This window comes from Ambystoma mexicanum, chromosome 2q, assembly GCF_040938575.1.
Source record: "Ambystoma mexicanum isolate Mex_15411 chromosome 2q, UKY_AmexF1_1, whole genome shotgun sequence".
Taxonomy (NCBI): Eukaryota; Metazoa; Chordata; class Amphibia; order Caudata; family Ambystomatidae; genus Ambystoma; species Ambystoma mexicanum.
In genome coordinates, this window is record NC_090924.1 from 1005324184 (window position 1) to 1005348039 (window position 23856).

The window sequence follows — 23856 nt, forward strand, 5'->3', positions numbered from 1 at the left end:
AGGTGGCACTGTGGCATTACCTTTATCCATATTGCCTGGATCTGGAGCGATCTAGTCAGTTTGGGGATGTGTGCCCAAAGCTCTTTCCATTCCCCTTCCTCTATCGAGATGCCCACAGATTTTCCCCCATTTTCCATGTATTTTCTCTCCCCCGGTTCTTCCCCCCCGTTTAGCCAGAGCATAGATAGCTTTTAAATGGGGTTAAAGCTCATGTTGCCCCTTCCCTCACTGGCCCCTACAGCACCCAGTGCTGTATTTGGGCATACCTATGTTTCCTCCTCCCCCACTCCAAAGTTACTTTTGCATTGGATAAAGGATTCAATTTCACCCCCCTCAAACATATCCCGGAGTCTGAGAAAACCCCCTTCCTGCCATCCGTAAAATCACTTCCTGCTCATCCCTGGGGAAAATGGAGGATTGCCGAATAATGGAGTACATGGAGAGGAGAACGTCGTAAATTGGGCTTGCTTTGCCAACATGTCCCAGGCCACCCCCATCACAGAGAGTATGACACTATTATACATATTTACCGGCCTGTCTCCTTTCGGTTTCCACAACACTTCGGTCAAGTCCCCTCCCACTACCACCTCGTCCATCCCCCTCCATACTTTTTCTTGGTCGTCCCGCAGCCAGTCCCTAACCACTCTTATCTGTGCCGCCTGGTAATATATTGGGAAGTCCGGCTGTCCCGTTCCCCCACTATTTCTAGGCATCATCATGACTCGCCTTGCTAACCTCTGCTTTTATGGTTCCACACAAATCTCCCCACACACTTTTGAAGGGCTCGAAAGAATGGTGGGGGATCCTGTAGATGCAGGGTCAGAAAATAGTACATTGCTTGAGGGAGAATTGCCATTTTGAGCACATTCATTCTGCTCATCCACGTTACATTCAACGGGCCGCAGTCCACCACTTTACTTTTAATTCTCTCCAAAAGAGATGGGTAGTTGGCTGTGTAGAGCATCTCAATTTTATTAGTGAAATTGACCCCAAGGTATTTTATAGATTTCTCCACCCATCTGTATGGTAAATCTCTCCGGAGGTGTTGTTCCCGGGGAAAGGGGATTGTCAGATTCAGAATCTCAGATTGTGAGGGTTTATTCAAAGTCCTGCTCCTTACCCAAACCTTTTCATCTCCCCTTCCAAAGCCTCCAGGGACTTTGCAGAGTTTTGCAGGGTCAACATGTCATCTGTGAAAGCAGCAATTTTGTGTTTCCCTCCCTCCGAACTTAATTCCCTGTAGATCCTTATTGGCCCTCACAGCTTTCAGTAGCGGTTCCAAGTGGATGGCATATAATAGTGGTGATAAGGGACACCCCAGTTTCTTTCCCCTTTGTACTCGGGTAATGGCTAATAACTGGCCATTAATTGCCAAGCGTAGAGAGGAATGATGATAGTTAGCCTTGACTTTAGACAAAAACCTTTCTGCAAATCCCATCTTCTGCATTGTTACAAAAAGGAACTGCCATTCCACTCTGTCAAAAGGCTTTTCGGCATCAAGTGTAATGAGAAGGGAGAGCATGCCCCTTTCCCCAACTTTTTCAATGAGGTGATTTATTCTCTTAGCATTATTGCCAGTCTGTGTGCCCTTAATGAATCCCGACTGGTCCAGGGCTATTGGTCTGTATGATCCACATGAGGTAAGATCTTTACCCTGTTTTGGTAACAGAACCACTTTTGATTTATTTTCTCTGTCCTTCCAAACTCACTATAGAGGGGGACCAGATAAGGAATTTAAGTCTCCCGGAAAATTCTATGAAATTCATAAGTAACCCATTTGTTGATTGGCAGGGTTGAAATGATCTGCCTCACCTCATTGCTTGTAATTTCCTGTTCCGATACCGCTCCTTGTTGGGTGGCTACCTTTTTATCTGCTAGTTATTCCTTTTGTTCCCCTTCCTGTGCCCCTTCTGTGCTGCGTAGGAGTAAAATTTACCAAATTCCTAGGATATGTCTTCTGTATGTGTGCGGATCTCCAACCACCCCATTCTAATTTAATTCTCAGTATAGTTTTGGCTTTTTCTTCCCTTCGCAGCATCCTTGCCAACATCCTGTCGGCCTTATTGGCTTTGACATCATACTTTTGCTTAAGAAACGCTAGGGAGCGTTCTGCAGCCCTTGCCTGTATCTGCTCTAATTGTCCCCTTATTGCCCTATATTCCCTCCTGGTTTCACTGCTCCCTCCACTCCCCATATGTGCCATTACCTCCTTTAACTTCCCCTCGAGATCTCCTGATTTCCTTAGCTCCTTGTCCCGCTGTGTTTTGGTTGCCATGATTCTGCCCCCTTATTGTAACTTTGAACACGTCCCACCATATCTGTAAAGAAATGTCCTCTTCCCCATTGTCCTGGAAAAACTCCCAAATTCCGTCTACGATCTCCTCCATCAGTGTACTGTCCTTGAAGAGGTAGGATGGGTAGCACCATTTCCACACTCCCAGGAGTCCTCACTTCCTTGCTAGTTTCAGTGTAATGGGCGTATGGTCAGAGATGGACATAACTCCCACCTCCATATCCATGACCGGGCAAAGTAGACCAGGAGGACCAGACAATCTATCCTTGATGACCAGCGATGTAAATGGGAGAAGAATGTGTAGTCATCCATGTCCCCTTCCTTCTCCCTCCATATATCGATCAAACCCAATCTTTCCATGTTCCCTACCAGTTCCTTTGACGACTTAACCTGCGTTCCCACCTGCTTACTGCTCCTGTCTTTTACCGGTTCGCAGGTCATGTTGAAATCTCCCGTAAGTATTATTGGGCCCCTAGCAAATTTCTCTAGCCTATTTAGTGCGGACTGAAGGAAGCAGTCCTATCCCACATCGGGGGCGTACACTGTAGCTATTGTGAACCCTTCTCTCCACCCCTTTCACCTGAAGTGCTAAATATCTACCCTTTCAATCCCCTCAATTGAGAGATTGAGATTCTTTCTAAGTCCGATCAGGACCCCTCCCCTTTTTGAATTCTCATTAGCCTGGGAAAGCAGCTGGAATCCCTGTAGTCTCCCTCAATCCCCATCTCATAATTGCACATGGGTCTCCTGCAATGTGATAATATCCGGTCCCTCCTTAAGAATCTTTCTAGCTTGTTCCTCTTCACTGGAGAATAGAATGAATACCATTGATATTCATGGAGATCATTTTCAGGACTTTCTGTTCAGTCCCCATTAAGCAGGTAGTTGCTTGTGCTCAACATCCTTTGCTCACGTCCATCCCTCTCCTTCCCCACCTCCCCCTTCCTTCCCACCTCTCCCCCTCCCCTAGGCTGGGCTGGGCTGGGTGGATTCAACCAGCCTCTAATCACTCCCTCGAGGATTGAACCCCTCCCTTTCCCAAGCACATTTACCTGCAAGTACTGCCATACCTTGATGGCCCCTCTGCATTATTTCCCCCCCCCCCACAACCACCAGGACTTCACCCTCTCCTTGCCCTCCCCAGGCATAGACCAACTCGGTTCGCCCCAAACATACCTCCGTATGAGGACTCCCTAGCTTGTCCCTTAGCGGTCGATACCCCACCTCCCTTTTTACTCTCACTTCGCTTGACCTTTCAGCTACGGTTGATAGCCCCTCTTGCCCCCTTTGGGTCTTGCTGTTGACCATTCCCAGTTCCTTGGTTTAAAATGCCCCCTCTGCGGGGGTTTGCTCGGGCTCTGAACATCTCCTACTACAACCTAGATTCTCGCTCCTTCATAAGAGCCAATCCTTCTCTGTTTCCCTTGCCATTTGAAAAGAACTCCAAAGGGAAACATCCATCTGTATCTAATGTCCTGGTCTCTTAGTACCTTCATGACAGGTGCCATTTGTCTCCTCTTGATTAATGGTATGTGGGCCGCTTTCCTTGCTGCATTCAGGATCTTCTCTTCCGTGGTATAGTCGTGAAGTTAATGTTAAAGGACATTTGTACCGCGCACTATCACCACCGAAGCGGTACCTTAGCGCTCTGGCGGCTCTGAAAAGGGAAGGCGGGGAGGGGGGGGTTAGTGGGAAGGAGCTGGAAAAGTGCAAGAGAGCAGTGATGTGCTGTTGGCGGCCTCAGCCCGGTGGGTCCGTTGGCTGGGCCTGGGGTGTTTTGCGGCCAGTAGTCGTTGTGTACTGTTGTGCGAGTCTATGTGCGTTTTTGTTTTGTTGTTGCAATGTAGTGAAGTTTGTGCGGTTTGTTGCGCTGTAGGTTTGTGGTTGCGTTTGGTTTGGAGTTTGAGAGATGTATGCAGAGGGGGAAATTGTTAGTGCAGTTGATTAGTTGGAATCTCTATCCTGACTTGAGGTGGTGGTTTTCTGTATTCTCCCCATATGGGTTTCGGTAGCACCCCTATGCATCTGTCATGATCCAAGTCCATCCAGCCTTCAAGGTCCCTTTTACATCTAGCCCCCCTCCTCCCCCAGCCAGCCTCGCAGCACTACCCATCTTCCCTTCCCACTCATACAGCCATTGCACCTGCCTACGCCTACGTATCCTGACAAATCCAACCAATGTGGTACCTGGTGGGAATTAAGGGGCGAGTGCGTATGTTGGGTGGGATTAGGTAGGGTTTGTTGATTCCGTCTCCGTGGGTGTTGCCGGTGTTCTACTCTACTCGGTGAGACTCATCCGGGTGCCGTGGGAGCGTCCCAGTGGGTTCCGGAGCCGTCTGTGTCTGGTTTAGTCTAGTCATCCAAGTGCCACTAGGACATCCCTTGGTCTGGCCCCTTCTTCCGATCATCGTGGCCGCACTATGGACTGTCCACTCATAGGTCTTCTGGGTTCTCCGGATCCAGGAGATCAATAAATATATTCTGGACCGCCTCCTTCAAATCCTTGTCCAACACCTCCAAAGGCAAAGCCTTAATACAAATGTTCAACGTCCAGGACCCATTTTCCAGGTTTTACGCCTGGAGCTCCAGGTTCATGGTGGCGGTCACCAACTGTTCCATGAGCTCTTCCGTTTTCCTGGAGTCATCAGCAAGGTCTTCAATCGCTCTCTCATTGATGTCAACTTTCTCCTCAATCTTGCTTACATCTCTTCATGTCTTGCAAGGCCCCTGCCAAGTCCTCCCTCATTTTGTCCATCTGCCGTTGAACTGTGTCAGCAATTTTATCGCCAAAGTCATTAAAATATTGCCCAAGGCTTGTTGTAGTAAATGTCTGGTCCAGAGTGTCCTGCAGATGGGAGTCCCTCTTCTCCTCTTGACCCTGAGCATCCTCTGGTCATTGCGGAGAGCCCAACTCTCGGCCCCCTAGACTAGTGTCTTGGGTTTCTTGATCCCTTTTTGGTGGGGGGGCAGGGTAATTTCCCCTGATTTGGACATTGTGGGTCTTATTGGTGCGAGGCGCGCACTGCCTCTGAGGAAACCCAATCTGTATGTAGCTCAAACCCACTCTTGCCACTCTAAATTTGTCCCTCGCAAAGTACCTTTTGGTTGCTCACGCAGGCTTGAAAGCTCGATGAACTGCATGGATGGAATCTCAGGCGTACCTCTCGTGCTGTGGGTCAGCCTCACTCCCACTCAAGATTGCGGTGATCGGGCAGGCAGTCCCAGCGCAATCTTTCTGCTGGTTGTCGCTCACCGCGTGCCTTGCCAGTGTCACTTGACTTTTCCTTTTCGTGGGGAGGAACTGCGAAACGGCAGAGCACTTGTCTAGGTATATTAATCGGTCCCCCGGCAGGTCCTCCATGCAGATATCCTGAGCCACCTTTTGCCCCCGGAGAATTTGCTCCAGCCTGCCGGTCTCCGCCTCTCCCTCGCTGACCATTCCTCGTTATGGACCCGTGCTTTCCTCCGTCCCTTCTCTTTGCGGCCTGGCAGCTTCGGCGTCTCCTCTCCTTACCCACCTCGCTCTGCTGCATCCAGTCTGCTACCTAGGGGCAGGAGCAGCCGTCTCCTGCGGGCGCTTTCCACACTTAAACAGTGCTTTTGTTGCTGCAGTCCCTCAATGATCGCACTCGACTGACACTGGATCGTTCCTCTACTGGGCCCTAGCTCAGGTGCTTCTTCTCCAGTTGCAGCACGGTGAGGGTCCAAATTCACCCTATTCTCTCCTCTTTTGCGGCACCGGCAAATGTCGCTGGGTTTTCCCTCTCTCCTCTCCGGTCTAACACCACTGACAACAATGCCTGGGGTGGGCAATCCAGGCTCCTGATGACGCCTTTGAGGTCCCGAGGTTCGGGAGAGCTTCGGTTACAGAGTTCTCCACCACCCAGCAGCCATCTTGGATCCAATGTCAGCCCTATTTAATATGCATGGTGTTCAATTTTACACCTCACTACTATCAGGCAAAGCTCAATTAAGCTGTTCATCTTAAATACACACAGAAAGCGAGCATCCCTGCCATTCTGTGCTGGGCTGGGCTTGTCTGTTTTCCCTTTTGAAGCAAGTATAAAGTTCATTATTAAATCAAGAAAAAGATTCATTCGAATTTAGTCATACGAGTTTACATTCCCCATGGAACACATTTTCAAATTCAGTCCCTCTCCAGAAACAAATCTGGTAAACAAAATATTTTGCCAGCGTTATCGAAACCTTGGGTACAGCATTGCATCCGCATTACTAGAATCACTGTTATGCTAGAAATCCTTTAGAGCCATTTAACTAAGAAGAAGACAACAAACAATTCCAGGATCTTCAGGCCACGAGCTTCTCCTTTCCAGAATGTTCTTTCAGATCCTTCTATGATGACTGCTTCAGAAACTCATCTACAGGAATTTGAAGTGTCAGCGTTCAAAGCTACAAAACATATGAAAGGCAACACCCCACACCCTCTAATGGAGAGAACTATCCTTCTTGAGGCAATTTTATGCAATTTAGTGTTTGTCGTAAAAAAAATGCAGGGGCTTACTCCCAAAATTAGATTCTGTTCTCTCAAATTGTAATAACAACCTGCTTTTTTCAAATGATGGGCACATGGCTTCACAAATCCGTTCCACAACCCGTTGTTCAAGTGTTTCAGGTATGTCTAATGCCAGGATTAGAAAATGAGGGGAGCTAGGAGCTATTTATGATTCTGCTTGTAGCCTAGAAAAGCCTGGTTAGCTTGATACCAACAGCTACCAGGAGTTACTTTTTGCTCCCTAGGCCAACTAATACTGAATAAAGACAACTACTTGAATTTAACACTGTGCGTTTGGAACAATCGACACAAAGCATAAGGGAAGAAGAAAAAATAAATAAAATGAATTTAAAAAAAAGGACCTGTTTGAAACCTATATGGAAGTTAAGATTTGTGGAACACAATGTACTAGCTCCTCGTTCCGCAGTGGCAGCTCCTGGTCACGGATTAATGCTCGATACCCAGGAGCGGCTTTTAGCTCCTCCTTATCCAATATGAATTTCGATCCCTGTAATACAGTCCCCCACATTCTCCATAACCTTCTCCATAAGTATGCCCTATCCATCCTTCAGCATGGATAGGGCATACTTTTCTGGACCCACCCTGACAACAGACATTTTAAAAGCAAAACCTGTGCAGAAATGTACAATATAAGATTTACAAGGCCCATTTCAAATTGTACACCCAATTGCCAGATCGCAGTTTTATTCTGGTGTCAGTCTTACTTAAATTAGTTGCTCAGTTTGAGAGGTCATCAGGGTTGCTCAGGGGAAGATGAAGGACACCTAATGTGTCATGGTGCCAAAGGCCAAGATGCACTGTTTAGGGCTCTCAACTTTCAAGGGACATGCATGAGGGGACATGCATGAGGGGACACTCCAGCCCTGCTCTTCCCCCCCAAAACCCCCACCCCCCTGGATTCTGGGGCATGTATTTTTTTTTCTTTGCCATTTAAAAGATAGAAAAAACAACACCAGTGGCATCAACAACAGCCAATGCACCCTGCTTTGCAAAATAGGGCTCTCTGAAACTTCAGACATGGAAGTCTGCCTAAATGGTAATATTTTGGCCAGAAGAGTAAGACTTCCTGGCCCCATCACCTCCTGACTGCACATCATACATTCCTCATTTCCAATGCTCTCAGATTTGCACACATTCCAGGAAGTTATCATTTGTGTATTCTATAGAGGTCTGACTAGTTCAAGTTAGAAGGCACAAGATCACCTGTATAGTTTTGATTGCATCTTCAGCAAAACAGTTTGTGGGTTATTTTATTAATGGTTGATAAAATAAAGACAAAGACACAGCATAAATACATCACTGAGGGAATCTTCTCAAAGTAAAATGTTCATTTGTAAATAGCAATTGAAACAAGAAATGAAAACAAAATTAATTTAATCCCAAAAAATATGCAAGAGGAAGCATAATTCAAATCAAAGGGGCATGCCGACTCGGATTTTTTATAAACCAATTTTGGTCAAAATAATCCATGCCCACCAGAAACGTGGATACTCAGTTGTAGGGTTGTAAGGCTTTGTAATAGAAACATTAACACCACACTATGAGACCTTCACATTTAGGACAACCATCATCATGATGAAGGAAATGGTCAACTTTCGCACCCAGATGTTCGCTCAGGAGTATTGAAACTACGCTACTTTTCTTTCCAGACAGGAAGGACCCGACTGTATCTATAGAATTAAATTGAAGTATTTGTCCTCCTATGCAGTCAAGTGAACTCAATGAATACACAATGGCTTTTTTGCAAAAATATAAATCTTAATTTATGCCTTTTGGAAAGATGTCGCAGTGAGATAAACAACCTTAATTTCTAGGGCAGCCATGATATCAAATTAAAGATGCACATCTTGATAATGGAAATGTGACACAGGCGCAACATTGTGGAATAATACATTCTATACATAAGAGCATAGTGTTATATATTGCTTTATATTTCTTATGTGAAACATATTTCTGTATAACTGCCTCACATAAACATGTTATGATGCCAAATCCTTATATGGACATGAACAGCTTGGTAACCCTGACAAGTAACCATGTTGTCACTTATTTCATAACTGTATGGATAAACATGTTTTGTTTCCATGTCTGGTTTAAAGTTGCATCTTCCTGTGTTGCCATGTGTTGAGATGGCACTTCTGAGTTCAAGAAGAGTCACCAGACCGTGACGTGGGTTCAAATATTTAATGCATCTCGTACATGGAGTCACTAGGTAAGTACATGAAGTTGAAGACACAGGTACATAGGGAGGCAGGAAGACATCCACCGGTCCACATCATAAGCAATACCGGCCCCAACTGACTCTGATAGAATGTAACAGTCACACCGCACATCAACATTTAAACCAACATTCCAATCAGAGCAGGAGTTCCACGCAATATCAAATGACAGGAAAACTAGAAAATAACACCATGTCAATGACAAAACAGAATAAACTTGTTTTGTAATCTCCTTCGAGACATAGAATTTTCACAAGGTTCTATAGCATTGTATATATGTGTGAGCCAACCTTCTGGAGGTCATAATCAGCTTCAGCAGGAGGGTTTCTTTTCTTTATGAACATAAATACTTTAGTTGGAGAAACTCACCTGGCTCCTGGAAATCACTTCCATCAGAATGTCGACGAGCTGAAGTATACTATAAGCCCTCCTGCACCTTCATTGGACCTGCTCCTCCTGGAGCCCCTTGGCTGGATTTTACCTCCTCCTGGGGCATCTTCTGCCCTTCAAATGCTCTCTTAGGGCATCTCAGACCGTCTCTTGCCACCAAGCCTCTGGCTTTACCTCTCACACACGTGGATGCACTCCTAAGGTGCCACAGCTGTAACTGAAAGAAGTCTCCTCACCCAGCAACACCCAGGAACTCCTACATCTTCACAGAGCCAATCTGGCTTCTTCTGTCCTCACTGTGGATCATCAGTTACCTGGTTGGGCCCCGCCTAGTCAGGCAGTTCGGAGTACAGCATCCTAGTCCACTTTATTATTTTTTTTTACACCTGTCATTTTCAAACAAGCATATGCAAGATATTACAGTATATATTCAAATAGTACAAGTGAAATACTGTATATCCTAACACATACAACTACTAAATATCAACCATGCCCCAGAAATTATTCATACATTGATTACATATTCATCGCGGCAATAATTACCAATCCTAATAACATCAAACTACAAAAAGATTATCCATTTTTCAAACCCTTCGACGAAAAGTACAAAACAAACACTTAGACGCACACTAACAAAAACGATACCTCTCCTTTGATATTACCTGACTGCTTAGACTAACGAGCGACTCATCTGATGCTCCATTACCATAAAAATCATTAAAAGGTTTCCATAAGGTCCGATAAGCTTCCTCCTTACCCTTTCTTTGAAACATGACCAGTTCAAAATCAGATAATCTCAATATAACAATCCAACTCTCAATTTGCGTATTCTTCCTGGTTTTCCATACTCTAGATCTGCTTTGCTTCTATCACAAGAATTCTGTCAATCCAACTCCCATACAATCGAGCTGTTAAACAACACCCATTATTCACTAACATTAGCACCTGTAATGGCCTTGTTGGAAATGTGATAGATAAGATCATATCTAGTCTGTCTAACACCTCAAACCAGAAGGCAAGAACTCTGGGACAATACCATAGCATATGAAGTAACGTGCCTTTCCCTTTCCCACATCCCCACCATGTATCATTTACCAACCTCAAGTTGCACATGCGCTCAGGTGTCCAATATAATCGTCCTAAATGTTTTTGATGAATAAGTTGTAGTTTGAGGTCTAGCTTACTACTGTGTCCAACCCGCCACATGTGTCTCCAAATCCCATCAGTGATAGTACAACCTAAATCTACTTCTCATTTCCTTTTCAGGTTACTCCATGATTCAAGCACTGAAACATTCTCAGGCATGAGCTTCAAAACATGGAGACTCTACGCGGCGATAAGCAAAATATGGTCCATCCTGCCAGTTCTTCCTCCATTGGGGCAGATAAAGTATTTAAAATCTGAGTCAAGAGACAATAATTCCGTAAACCTACTCCTTTCCCTTCTACCTAAATGAAAACTCTTGAAGCTCTACAAAAGAAATGTGTCCACACATTAAATCCCCTATTGTTAAGATCCCCTTTGAAATCCAGCTTCGCCAGTACAGGGTCTTGATTGCAAGCTGCAATGCAGGATTATGCCAAATAGACGACTTGTAATTTAAAAACAAATTCCCATTAAAACGAACAACCATGTCATCAAGTTTTTAGTCACTAACAGATGGTAGTTTAACAGCCTCTTTAGGTAGCCTTTCCAAAGAAAAGATACTGCTCAATTGAAACTGCAACAAAGCAACCCTCTCAATTGCCAATCAAATTGGTTCCTGTTCTGTCTCCGCTGTCACATATAGGGCTGCTTTCTTTAGGACAAATCCCCTGTAGTCATTTTCATAATTTGGATATCCAAAACCTCCCTCTTTAGTATCTCATAACAAGATAAACTTTGGAATCTTCAGAGCCTTTTTCTACCCCCAGAGAAAGGCTTGAAAAACCCGATCGATTTCTTTAATTCATTTCTTTGAGAACCTAAGTGGTATTGATTGCATTATGTATAAGACCTTTGGTAAAAGCAACATTTTAAATCACATTAATCTTTGCCCAGATCCCTAAATCCCACCTTGTCCATTTCCCAATATCTCTCCTAAGATTTTCTACTAATTTAGTCACATTAAATCCTACCATCTTTCATATGTCTTTGATAAGAAAGATCCCCAAATATTTAACATGCGTCTCAGACCACCTACAGTTCCATTCAACAAAATCTCCCCTTCTTACAGCCGTCGAGAGCGGGAACACCTCTGTCTTATCCCAATTGATCTTATAACCTGAAACTTACCACCTTTTCAAAGATTTAACAACTACACTGCCCCTTTCTGGTTCTGAGTACCACCACCATATAATCAGCGTAAGAGAGCACTTTAACCTCCTTTAGCCCAAATGTCAGCCTACTTATCCTCTGCTCATTGCGTATCAGAGTTACTAATGGCTCCAAGGCAATGTTGAATAGAAATGGCGATAATGGACAGCCTGGTCTTGTTCCTCTAGCAAGGTTAAAGGCAACAGACATCACATTAATCCAGACACGCGCCTTAGCATAACTCTGCAATGAATCATCCCACAAATCTACTTCCAAAACCCATTTTCTCCATTGTAAATTTCAATAAAGCTTAGTTCACCCTGTCAAATGCTTTCTCAGCATCCATAAAAACAAAAGCTGCATTAACAGGTTCATTATGATGAAGACTTATTATATCCACACGTGTCCAGACGTCATCACATCCAAATCTATTCTTCATTAAACCCACCTGAGATTCATGAATTATTTTCCCAATACAGCCACTCAGTCCATTTGCCATTATTTTGGTAAAAATGTTGATACCCACATTTAACAAGGATATCGGTCTATAATTCCCACTCTTCCTATTGTCTCGCCCTTTAATTGGTATTAATGTAATCATGGCCTCAGTCATAGATTGGCACAATTCCTCTCCTTGTAAGAAGGAATTAAACAGCTTACATAAGACTGGATCTAAAGAAATGTTATCGAATTTCCTATAGAATTCCAATGGCAAACCGTCTAAACCCAGAGATTTCCCCAACTAGAGTTGCCCGATTGCCAACAAAACCTAATCAATTTCAATGTCTGCCTTTAAAACCCTATAGTATCCATCAAGTGATAATTTCTTCATGTTGATATGCTCAAATAGGATCTCCAGATCTTGCTGCCAAACTGATTCTTCATCCGTATATAATCTTTCATAATTTTTTAAAGCCTGCAAAAATCTCAGTATTCCTCCACACTAATTGATCATTTTAATTCTCAATTCCCTGAACAAAAAGATCTCACTCATACCCTTCAACCTACTCGCCAGTAAGCACCCAATTTTGTCACCACCTTCCCAATAATTTTGTCTCGTGAAAAATAGACACCGTTCTGCCATGAAGTTGGTTGCACTTGCGGGAGTTTCCTGAACAGGATTAATTTCAAACCCATCCCTAGCCCTTCCCGACCGAGCATATTTTTGCTGCAAATTTGACAACTTTGCTTCCATCGTGTTCAGTTCACTCATGGATTTCTTCTTAAGACAAGAGTTCCAACTAATAAAATCACCTCTGATCGTTGCTTTAAAACTATCCCATACAATCCCTTGATCAGCAGAGCCTTCATTTATCTCAAAGAATTGGGTCATATTAAGATTACATCCCTAACTTCCAATATCCCCCATCTTTAGTCTCCATTTCCAAAAGAATGGAGCCTCTATATCCATCTGCAAACGAAGGTCAACTGGCGCATTATCTGAGATTTTGTTACGCTCACCTAAAATTTGGTAAGTATTGTGGCGAGGAGGTTTCACCTCGTTTGTCCCTTTGTTTCACCTTGCTGTCCTTTTGTTCCCCTTAGGGGCTGGGGTACGGCGAGGATGCGGTGGAGGCTGCGCCGACCCGTGAAGAGGAATAGTACCCCCGGTGGTAAAATCAGGTAAGTCTATGGGGGGTAACCAATATTGCCTCCGTTTATTCCCTTTGCTCACCTTGCTGTTCTTGTGTTCCCCTTAGGTGCCGGAGTGCGGCGGGAACATGCAGAAAGATGCGGTGGATAATGAAGATGTTGCGAAGGCCGGTGAGTTCAGCGCGGCACTGCAGCAGGCGAGGCGACGCGCATAAAATAACTTCTTTCTTCCAGCTCAAAGGCGCGGTGGATCGGGAATTCAGGTAAGGATCAAAGGTATTGCTCTTGTTCTAACCTTTTCTCCTTCTTTCTCCCTTTTTCTAGGAGCTCCAGACTCGAGGCGGGCGTGGCAGAAGACTGGATGCTGACTGCAGGCACGGTGAGCGTTACGCTGCTGGATGCAGAATAACGCAAAGCGTGTGCTGCTCTTCGGGCGTGGTTTAAATAGCCTCCAAAGTAGTCCCAGGTAAGTATTCCTCCCCGACCCCACCCGAGTAGAAAATAGTCCCAAGGTAAAGTAGTCCCTTTCAAGCCTCTTTTGGCTTGGAGCTCTTGCAGCATGGTCTGCATCAGGTAAGTTTTAATCTATGAGCCTGGCGCCATAGACGCCAGGACTGCACCCAAATGGCCCCTAGCAGGGGTTGTTGGGCTTTCTTGGAATAACTTGATGCCTGCTTCCGGGGCTGCTGGACTTGATCTGGATCCCCGGGGGTAGGCATCATGACAGATTTCCCTATCCCTAATATTAACATTAAGAGTCTTCTCCAATAACGCCTTAGTGATTAATATATAGTCCAGTCTAGAAAAAGAGTAGTGCACTGGAGAAAAGAACATTAATTCCTTGACTGAAGGGTGTAATTCCATCCATCAAGTCAAACTTTTGGAGAAAAAAAAATAATCAAATTCCTTACAAGCGTTCACATTAGTATACCTACACGCACTAATTTGTGATCACAAATACTATTAAAATCTCCCCCCAGGACAACTGTATTTCCATGCACCTCACATAAGAGTTTCAAGACATCATCAAAAAAGCATTTACCTGACGAACACGGCCCATAAATGCATGCATTGACTTTCCCCATCCATCACCACTTTAGCAACCCTATATTGCAACCCTTTCCTAAATAAGATACTTACCAGTCTGGAATAAGATGAACAACAATTAGACAGATCCTTATTATATTTCGCCCCTTGAAACACTTGTGTATAGGCGCGTTACAATTAAATGTGTCTCTTGTAAAAGGACTATATCAGCTTTACTTCGCCACAATCTCACCATCACTTTCTTCCTCTTTCTAGGACAACTGTAGCCCTTCACATTCCACATCACTACAGTCAAGTCACTCATTCATTCCCTTCTCAACCTGTTCTCAAATCTTCCCCCAACCCATAGTATAACAAAAATGGAAGTCAGAGATACCACACCCATCACATTTAGTTATTATAACAAATAACTCAATTACATAGATCATTTTAGCAGTAAAAGCATCAAAATCCCCAGATGACACCACAGTAAGTCTAAGTAATTCATCAATGCAAGCACGTAACATTGAAACAGACATATAAACTAAAAATCCACGAGACATAAAGAAACAAACCATACCGAGATTACAAGAATAAACCTCGGAGAAATCCTCCATGTGACCATTGGATATCAAGCACCTGTGAACAACCCATATTCCAACGTAATTCCTCCAAGGTGGTGCCCGCCATGTTTCATTATAGATGCATGAATTATCTCCCAGAACAAAAATGTAAATAATGACCAATTATTAAACACATTATCAGATACAAAAATTAAAATGGTTTTGAACTGAACTAGTCAAGCTACCACTAAGTTCCCACAAATAAATCCAACATATTCCCCACATACTTGCTATAAGCATTACCCACTACTTCTTGACACCCCACACCCACATCCTTATATCGTCATCCAGGTAATTCCACGAACAAATTCCAGTGTTGCTATAAATGGCACAGAATAATAGCATTCAGCCACCTAGCAATCATTCTGCTCACATTATAACCCAAATGACTCCTCATTTATCTAAAAAGTTACCACACATTCAAGTCATAACCATCCACCCTCTAAGTATTAACTAAACCCCCTTCTAGCGTCCATTATTCAACATAACATCCTTGGCATCCATAAATTGGGTAGCCTTCATCTACATGTCCATATCTTCGCTTGCAATATTTTCCCCTGAAACGCGTGAAGGAACCCATTCGAACCTTTACCACTATTCCAGGCATCTTAATTCAGAAACGAATATTCAGACATATTATTAGTTTAGTGGCCAGTTAACCAATAATAAAGGACCATTCTCTTCCTCACCCGTGAGAGTTCCCTAATCACACCCAGCCTAAAGAAATCAACCACCAGACAGAACTCAGTACATGTATGATGCCACATCACTATAGCAACAGTATATATAGCTTTCCCCCCTGCACAGAGTTAAAATATCCACAGCGTTGCGTAAGACATGCATGCAGAAAGGAGCAAAGCAAAACCTCATGTTTCACAACCCTACTATATGTCCAGTGGAAACAGCAAGTGCATACATAGAAATAACGTAATGCCAATCATAATGTATATTGTCCATTAACATGTCAGTCAGCAGTAACAATAACCCTAATGCAACCACAACATATAAGATGTTTATATATTGAATATCTACCTATTAATGACCATACACAAGTGATAAGATCATCACAGGCTGTATATCATTTTGAAAACAGGGCAACCAGGACGAGCAAATTCACCTATGTGCCGATATCCAGCATTAGTATGAAAAGGAAGAACCCTCCGGTACACAGTGGGGTAACTGGGTGGGAAAAATCAACAAGAGTCCAGCCTATGAGTAGTGGTATAATAATTCAGAGCCCCGTAAGCGATGGAAGCAGTGAATACAGCTGGGAGGAGGCCTAATGTTTTCAGACGAAGATTGACAACCTTGCAATGTCGCATGTAGATGCTTTGGCAAAAGAACTGATCAAGTTCACAATGTAACGGATGGGTGTCCAGCATCCCCAAATAAACATCTCTTTGAAAGTGTAAACACACCAGGCGTGTTGAAAACAAAGACAGACACAATCGCACATACCCGTTTAAAAAGAAAGGTCAGTATATTTGTACAGAAACAAGCAAGCCTCAATTAGATGTGTGACCCTCCATACTCCCCCTCGCTCCTGGCAACGGCAGTGGCACAGTCTAACTTCTCCCCGAGAGTCAGTGGTGGTCTCCCTCCCTCATAATGGCGCATGTACCCCGCCCTTGGAGGCGAACGCCTCGCTTGTTGATATGAACACATGCCTCATTATCAGCCACTGGTTCTGAGGCCAGGCCCAGGGATATTTGGCACAATCTGGCTACACTGAGATCAGTATGAAAATCAGCTGACATATTAGCAGTTCTTTTTTGTTTTTTTACCCACATCGCATACAGATTGGGCTCTTGCTGTGGCACATGCTGTACTACTAACTTATATTGACAGCTTTTGAGCATCATCTGTCAAGTTATTACTTTATCATAGAAATTATGTGCATACTGCCTCAATAAGTTCCATCATTAGCTTGGTAGGCCTGTATATTCAAGAACCTATGCTAAACTGAGTTACTATTGCATCCACCATTGGTACAGATGTTTGTTCATCTTGCATGACCTCCAGTTCACTTATATTAATAGTTATTGAGGTCCATCTTGCAAGTCATCTCATTACCCTGTTATAGGCATTGCCTGCATAATGTCTTCAGCTCACTGTACACTTTCCTTGTGCTCTAAGCTATCCATTCTCAAGCATGACAAACGTATCCCCCGCCCATTTTTAACCAAATGCAGATGAGCCGTCAATACCATAGGAAACTTGGGATTACCTTTTAGATTATGTCAAAGCCATCTATGGTCCCAAATTCAACATGGAGAGGTACAGCGCACTATTAATGCATTGCTTAGGGTATGAAGGGAGGATACTAAAAAGCCTTACTTCTGAGGCCTCTGGTGAAGGGTCAGGTGCACCCACTGCTTATGAATTTATCATTAAGAAATTTGACAAACACTATGAGAAACGTTTAAGTATGGTCTTGCAACAACAACACTATTTCAGCACAAGAGAGCATGCAAAAGAGGAATCTTTTAATATTTTATAACTGCACTCAGAGAATCGGCAAATACCTGTAACTTTGGTTCATCATATGACAAAGGATTACATGATCAATTTATGCTTACGGTAATGGAACTAAAAATAAGGGAGGAAATATGGGCAGAAGGCAACCCCTCCTTGAATGAAGCTTTAGACATTGACAATTGCCAAATATGATCAATTTTGCCAAACAGCTGGAAAACAAGAACACAAATTCTGTTTGAACCATGGCTCCTCCCAAATCAAAGAAAAGGTAAAAAGAAAAAAAAAAGCATCCAACAAGACATGTGACAAAAAACAGTGCCAAACCTTCATCCACAAATAAATGTTATAGATGTGGTAGTATCACACCATATTGTCGAGGCAGAATTTCATCTAGTTCCAAACCCAGTGGCAATTTTGTGTAGCATTCCAACGGAAGCTACCCACTTCACGGTTATAGATTTGAAGAATGCCTTCTTCTCTATACCCCTCCACCCAAGATTTAACTTCCTTCCTATATAGAAATAAGAAATGGAAACACACTAGGCTCCCACAATGGTACTGTGAGTCCCCTTCCATATTCAATGGAATTAGGCAATGTACAGTTAGAACGTGTCGTTATACAATGTGTAGACAACATGTTGATCTGTAGCAACAATTAAACAGTGTAGAAATGACCCAGTGCACTTGTTGACTGTGCTACTAGAAAAGGGGTACAAGGTAGACAAGGCCAAACTACAATATTGCCAGAAGGAAGCATTGTATATTGGGCAACAAATATCGCAAGAGGGACAGAAAGTGACACCAGAAAGAGCAGAGGCAATTCGCAAGACACCGAAACCCATAACCATAAGGGAAATGCAACTGTTTTTAGGCCTCTGCAATTACTGCAGAACCTAGGTATTTGACTACAGTACCTACACCCAACCCTTGTTAAGCGTACTGGAAGAAGCACACAGTGCCCATTTTCCCAATGGATCGAAGCCTGTCCATGTTGCCATTCGAGCTGCAACATTCCTGGTTAGGAAAATGTTCCCAAAATGGAGTGTGTGCGAGGTCTGACAACGGTACTCACTTTGCCAATGAGATGTTACATCACATCTTTGCTAGGAATTCAACACAAATTCTCCTGTGCGCACCACCTGCATGTGAACGGTATGTGTAAGTGCCTCAATGGGCTACTCAAAGAGAACATAGCCAATATAAAGAAAACATTGAATAAGAGCTGGCTACACTGTTTCACCTTGGATCTATTCGCATTGCGCAACAAACCAAGGTCCGACCATCATTTAACCCCCAGACAAGGTGGTGACCGGGTGGCGCATTCAACTCCCCCCGGCTCCTCCCATTAAGGCATTGTGTAAGGAAGGCATGGTATCAAAGCAACACAGACACAAGTGATCACAGTTCAATGGTGTTTATTAAACTGTAAAATGGGTGAGATAAATGCCTAATCTAAACCTAAATCTAAGATGGGAGCAAGCTGTGCCCATTAAAAAAAAATAAAACAGTCCTAGTGGAGTCTAGTAAATAAAAAAAGAAAAAAAGGGGCCTATACTAACAAAAAAAACAATCCTTACCAATATGCTACAAAATAGTGTGGGATAATGTTTTCACAAGAAAAGAAAGATGTGTTCACAAAATGATAAGTCAGGATGTTATGGCCGGGTTATCCTTTCCTCATGTTTTTTAGCACAGGACAAGGCAGGACTCTTGAGCACAGCTCACTCCTGGGCTTCTATGGCACGAGCGCACAGTTCCTTTTCTCTATATCAGGGGCTTCTGTACCCATGTCTCTTCTCATGCAAAGTCTCTTGCTTCAGAGGGCATGATATTGACAAAATAACAAAACAAAAGTTCCTTCTGTTAACCTTCACATTGGGTGATTACCCTTCACCCTTGGTTCCCCCTCAGCCAAGCTCTGATCCTTCCTTTAGCGTCAACCTCCCAAACCACTTGCCAATTTAACAGACTTCCCAAGGGCGATTACGTCTCGCTGATTCACTCTGTTAGCCTATGGTAAGTGCAGGCTTCACAAAATCAGTTCGCATGGCGTTCCTCGCAGCTGGGCACTGTTAGGGAGAATTCTCTCTTTAGGCCGAATTTCCTAACCTAGTGAGTCCTCCAGCAGCTTTGCTGGATTTCTGGAGTTTGTTTTTTTCCTCCTGCCAAGAGCGAGACTCTTTCTCCCACTCTTGGACATGATGTATGATATTCCTGTGACTGGTAATGTGTTTTATGGGCGTTGGGGTCCTTTACTCCATAGGGTCTCATGTGTTTTTCCTATGTGTGTTACACAGCACCCTCCGTGCAGTAACACAGGGGTGTCATATTGACACCCCACCATAGACTCCATACCCTGGGACTGACTACTGTCTCCCAGGGCATGTAAAGTCACCAATGGCTTTACTAGTCCCAAATTATTAACAGAAACCAGTACAAACCATCATATTGTGGACGTACTGGTCGGGGCAATTCGATTGCCCCGGGGTCTGTTAGTCGAGGGGGCACGTCTCCGTCCCCCCTGATCGAGTTTTGGCTGGTGGCAGTGGAAACTACTTTTTATATTCGACCGCGAATATTTTCCTATGGGATTTTCCCATTGTTCGAGGCTACCAACTTTAATTATTTAATTCTCATAGCCTCGAACATACCGCCGGTTTATTTCATTAATATGAATTCTCCGGTTGGTATTTTTTGCCAAGACTCGATTCTAAAATGGCGTTTGTGTTCTCTTCTGTGACTCCAACCCAAGTCGAGCCCTTTGTTCCACTTTTTGGCAGGCTTCTCCACAGAAGCCTCCAAAAATGGTGCCACTCTGTCTGGGTACCACAGGGGGCGTAGGAGGGGGTTTAGGCACCCTGGACTGAGTTACCTTGGTAACTCAAGTCGCACTCTTGTGTGATTGGCTCAAGTGGTGAGCCGGCCGGCTCACCACTTAGCATGTTTGAGTGACAGCTAGGCTGAGTGAATGTGGGTTTTCTGCATAAAAGCAGGGCTTTGGGGACTGGAACTTCAGAAGTCGCCACAGGACCTGAGAATCCGACGAGGGAGAAGCTGAGCCGACCTAGCACGACGACACCACCGGTGGAGCCCTGCAGAACCGACTCACCACTTCCCGACGACAGAGAAGATCTCCCGGCTGGAGAGGCTTCTTCCCCTGACTGGTGGGCACAACCAGTTTACCTTTCTTTCTTCGCACCCCAGCCCGGTTTGTGGTCGAACTGCCCGTGCCAAGCACCCCGGCAGCCGGGTAGCCACTCACCACTGAACCGCGAATCACTGGACCGCTCCTTGTACCCGAGAAACTCTGTGGCTGGTTTCTTCCCTAGAAGTGCAACGGACTCCTGTCTTGCTCCACGACAAGATCCTCTCTTCCCCCGGACAAAGCACCAACTTGCATGCGCTGCCAGGAACAACTGCCCCCGCTGGAGCGTTCTCACCACTTTAAAGGTACCGTATCCGCCAGGCCTCCCTTTCTAAAGATTGCTACAAAGTAATAATAACCCCTTAACCTTCTGGACTGGGCTGGGCTGGCCGCCTTGACCCTCTAACTGGTCCCTTTGTTTGGTCCAACTCCTTTTTGAACCTTTGCAAGACATTTGTGCACTGCAACCGTGTGACCTTGGACACATTTCGTTTGGATCCTCTGAAAGTGGATCCGGCCTCTTGAACTCTAACTTCACGGTTTTACTTCGCCTTCCTCTCTTGTTATGTTCTGATAAAAGTGTTGGGATCTGTTTCAACTTGTTCTCTGCTCTTCTCTCCCTTTTTAAAACAAATTATTAGAGTGCCATCTACGTTAAGCACTCACCGCTGTCTGAAAATAAGTGGGGCTTTACTTAAGACTTGTCTAATATTCTTTTAAAGGGAGTGTATATCTTTTAGTGACCGTGTTTTTGAATTGCTTACTATTAGTGCCTGTGTGTTTTTCTAGATGTGGTTTTAAATAAATAATTATATCTCTTTTACACCAAGCCCTCGTCAGTGTTTACTTGTTCTACTGTGTTCTCTTGACCTATTGTGAATACTCTGTATACTGCCTAACTCTTCTTGAGGGAAGTCTGACTGCTCAGCCACAGCTAAAAAGTGAATTTGTGTGGTACAGACTGCTACCAAGTGGGTTTACTGCCAAACACCTGTAGTCCTAAATCATTTGCAGTGGTCCAAGAGGGAACTGCACAGGTTTCTGCCTAACAGGCACAAACGCCCGTTTCAAATTCCCTCAGTCGGATTCACAATTTGACAATCGTCAAAACTTCTGCAATGTGTCAAGGACTTGTACAAGGGGTTTGGTTTGACCCTTGTATGACCACCTTGACACCTCCCGTCAGCCTTCCATATTGCCTCTTGGTACTTAGAGTTTCAATACAGTCTTTGTTCAGGAGATGGGTACCAGCCGGGAACCCTTGTATGAGCGCTCACGTGGCGCCAGACGACTATCTCTGGTACCAAGTTTTCACAAAAAAAACTCTTAATCTTCTTAATGTTGCCACTGCAACCTTGAGTCTAACACAGTCCGGCCCACTATCAGGTTCTTCTGACTCACCGGTTGCGCTGAACTCGTTGGCGTTTTTGCAGCTGGAGTCAAGGACGGTAGCACAATGGCAACCGTATCTCCCCGCCCTGGCTATCAGTATGGGAGGGTTCCACGTACCACTGACATCCGTTACACCATTCGCCAGCTTCGATTCCCTGTCTTATGTTTCCTTTGTCGGAGTCTTTGCAGGTCTGGGTTAAAAAGGGCAAGAGCAACTCCCTCCTTGACGTCCTTTCAGGTCTCACTGCCTTTCTCCTCCGTTTGATCTGCTGTCCTGGAATAGCTTCTTCCACGTGCGCTCTGCTTTGCTCAGAGTGTTCTCTTGTGCTCTGTCTTTTATCCATATGGGGAAGGGAAAGCAGTCAGGTGTGTATGTAGTTGTCGGCAATTGCCAGACTCTGCTTGACCCTTCTATTGGGCCATATCAGGTAAACAGCTCTGGTATAAATCTGTGTCCGGCCCACCTGGATGACAGATCCCCTGGGACTAGTGAGTGAGACACCTTCAGGTTTCTCACAATTGACAGATGCTGAAAAAATGTCTGATGTATTTGGACAAGAAATGTAGGAGTACACCGCTGCCTTGATAGCTAGTGCCTCTTATTTCTCGCAAACTGCAGGGATAACGGGAAAGGCCCAAAGGAAAAGAAGAAAGTAACAAGCTAGAAACAAACGAGGAATGACAAACCACCACAATTTCATCCCGGAGATGCAAACCTTTTGCTTGACTTCACCAGGACCTGCTTTAAACCCAGATTCACAGGCTCTCATAATATCGATCGAGGAAGTAGTAGATCGCACAGTGAATATCAAAAGGCAAGTACTCATGGAAATACCTTGGTATGTCTAGCCCTATCGAGCAGCGGCCTCTCCTAGCAACGACTGTGAAAGGGCCAACGTTCCACAAGAAGAAGAACAAAAAGATCACAGAGGAGCATTGGAGCCCAGCAGAGGCCAACCCATGATTACTCACTCCCCAGTAAGAGATAGGGAAAGGGCTCCCTACACATCCAGAGTGAGGATACACTGTTAATTTATTTTATTTCACACACTGACAGCATTCATTGTGAAAGTTGCGACTGTTATCCCTCCATTGTCCCATGCTTCCCAAAGTCCATCACCCTATGACCAGCCAAGGCCAATTTGTCCTCTGTCAGGGGATCCAACTGTGCAAGACCCTCTTCCAGTTAATTTTACCGTGTTTTTCTGGCATATTTTTCCCAAACAGACCCACGACTTCACTGAAGAAATCCATTGTACTTGCAGTGCTTTGTGACCCTAGAATACGCATTGTGTGGGAACAATGATTCCTTATTGCAGTAGAACACTGCGACTGCGGAGCTTAACAGAACTAACAAAATAATGGCTTTCTAGCGCATTTTAGGCAGTTCATCAATATTTACAAAGCTACACAAGGTTCTGAAGCAGAGTAAATAATGAATGCCATTATTAAAAATGTCATATGCTGACTTGTGTTTTCTTTTCGCTTGGTATCTTTGCCCTTATTTTTTTTGGCGAATGTCTTGTTACAGAAAATAAAGCTGTGACCCCCTATTATCACAACCCCAATTCCGGCAGGTGTGGCTACCCTGGCAGGTTGGGAGGTAAGCACTGCCAGACCAGTAAGGAGAGCTAGACGCAGTGTTGATGTAGATGTAGGAGGGGTAGATTCCTCTCTCATTGATACTGCTTAAGTATCAAACAACATGTGGGACAAGCACATGACTAAAGTAGGTAAACCAACCATTGGGGAGAGCTGCTAGGTCTGCTCCCTCATCCCTTTTGCGAAGAGTGCCTCCAGAACATTTGCGGCAACTGAAATACCAGCAGCAAGAGCACAGTTCCTTATGTACCTATCGATGTGTACCA

At 44.3% G+C, this 23856-nt stretch overlaps 1 protein-coding gene across 1 annotated transcript in view; it reads right to left on the reverse strand.

Annotated features, from left to right (window-relative positions):
- NUP42 (nucleoporin 42) overlaps nucleotides 1-23856 on the reverse strand; it is a 528594-nt gene that overhangs the window by 240481 nt on the left and 264257 nt on the right. The gene's annotated exons all lie outside the window — the stretch shown is intronic.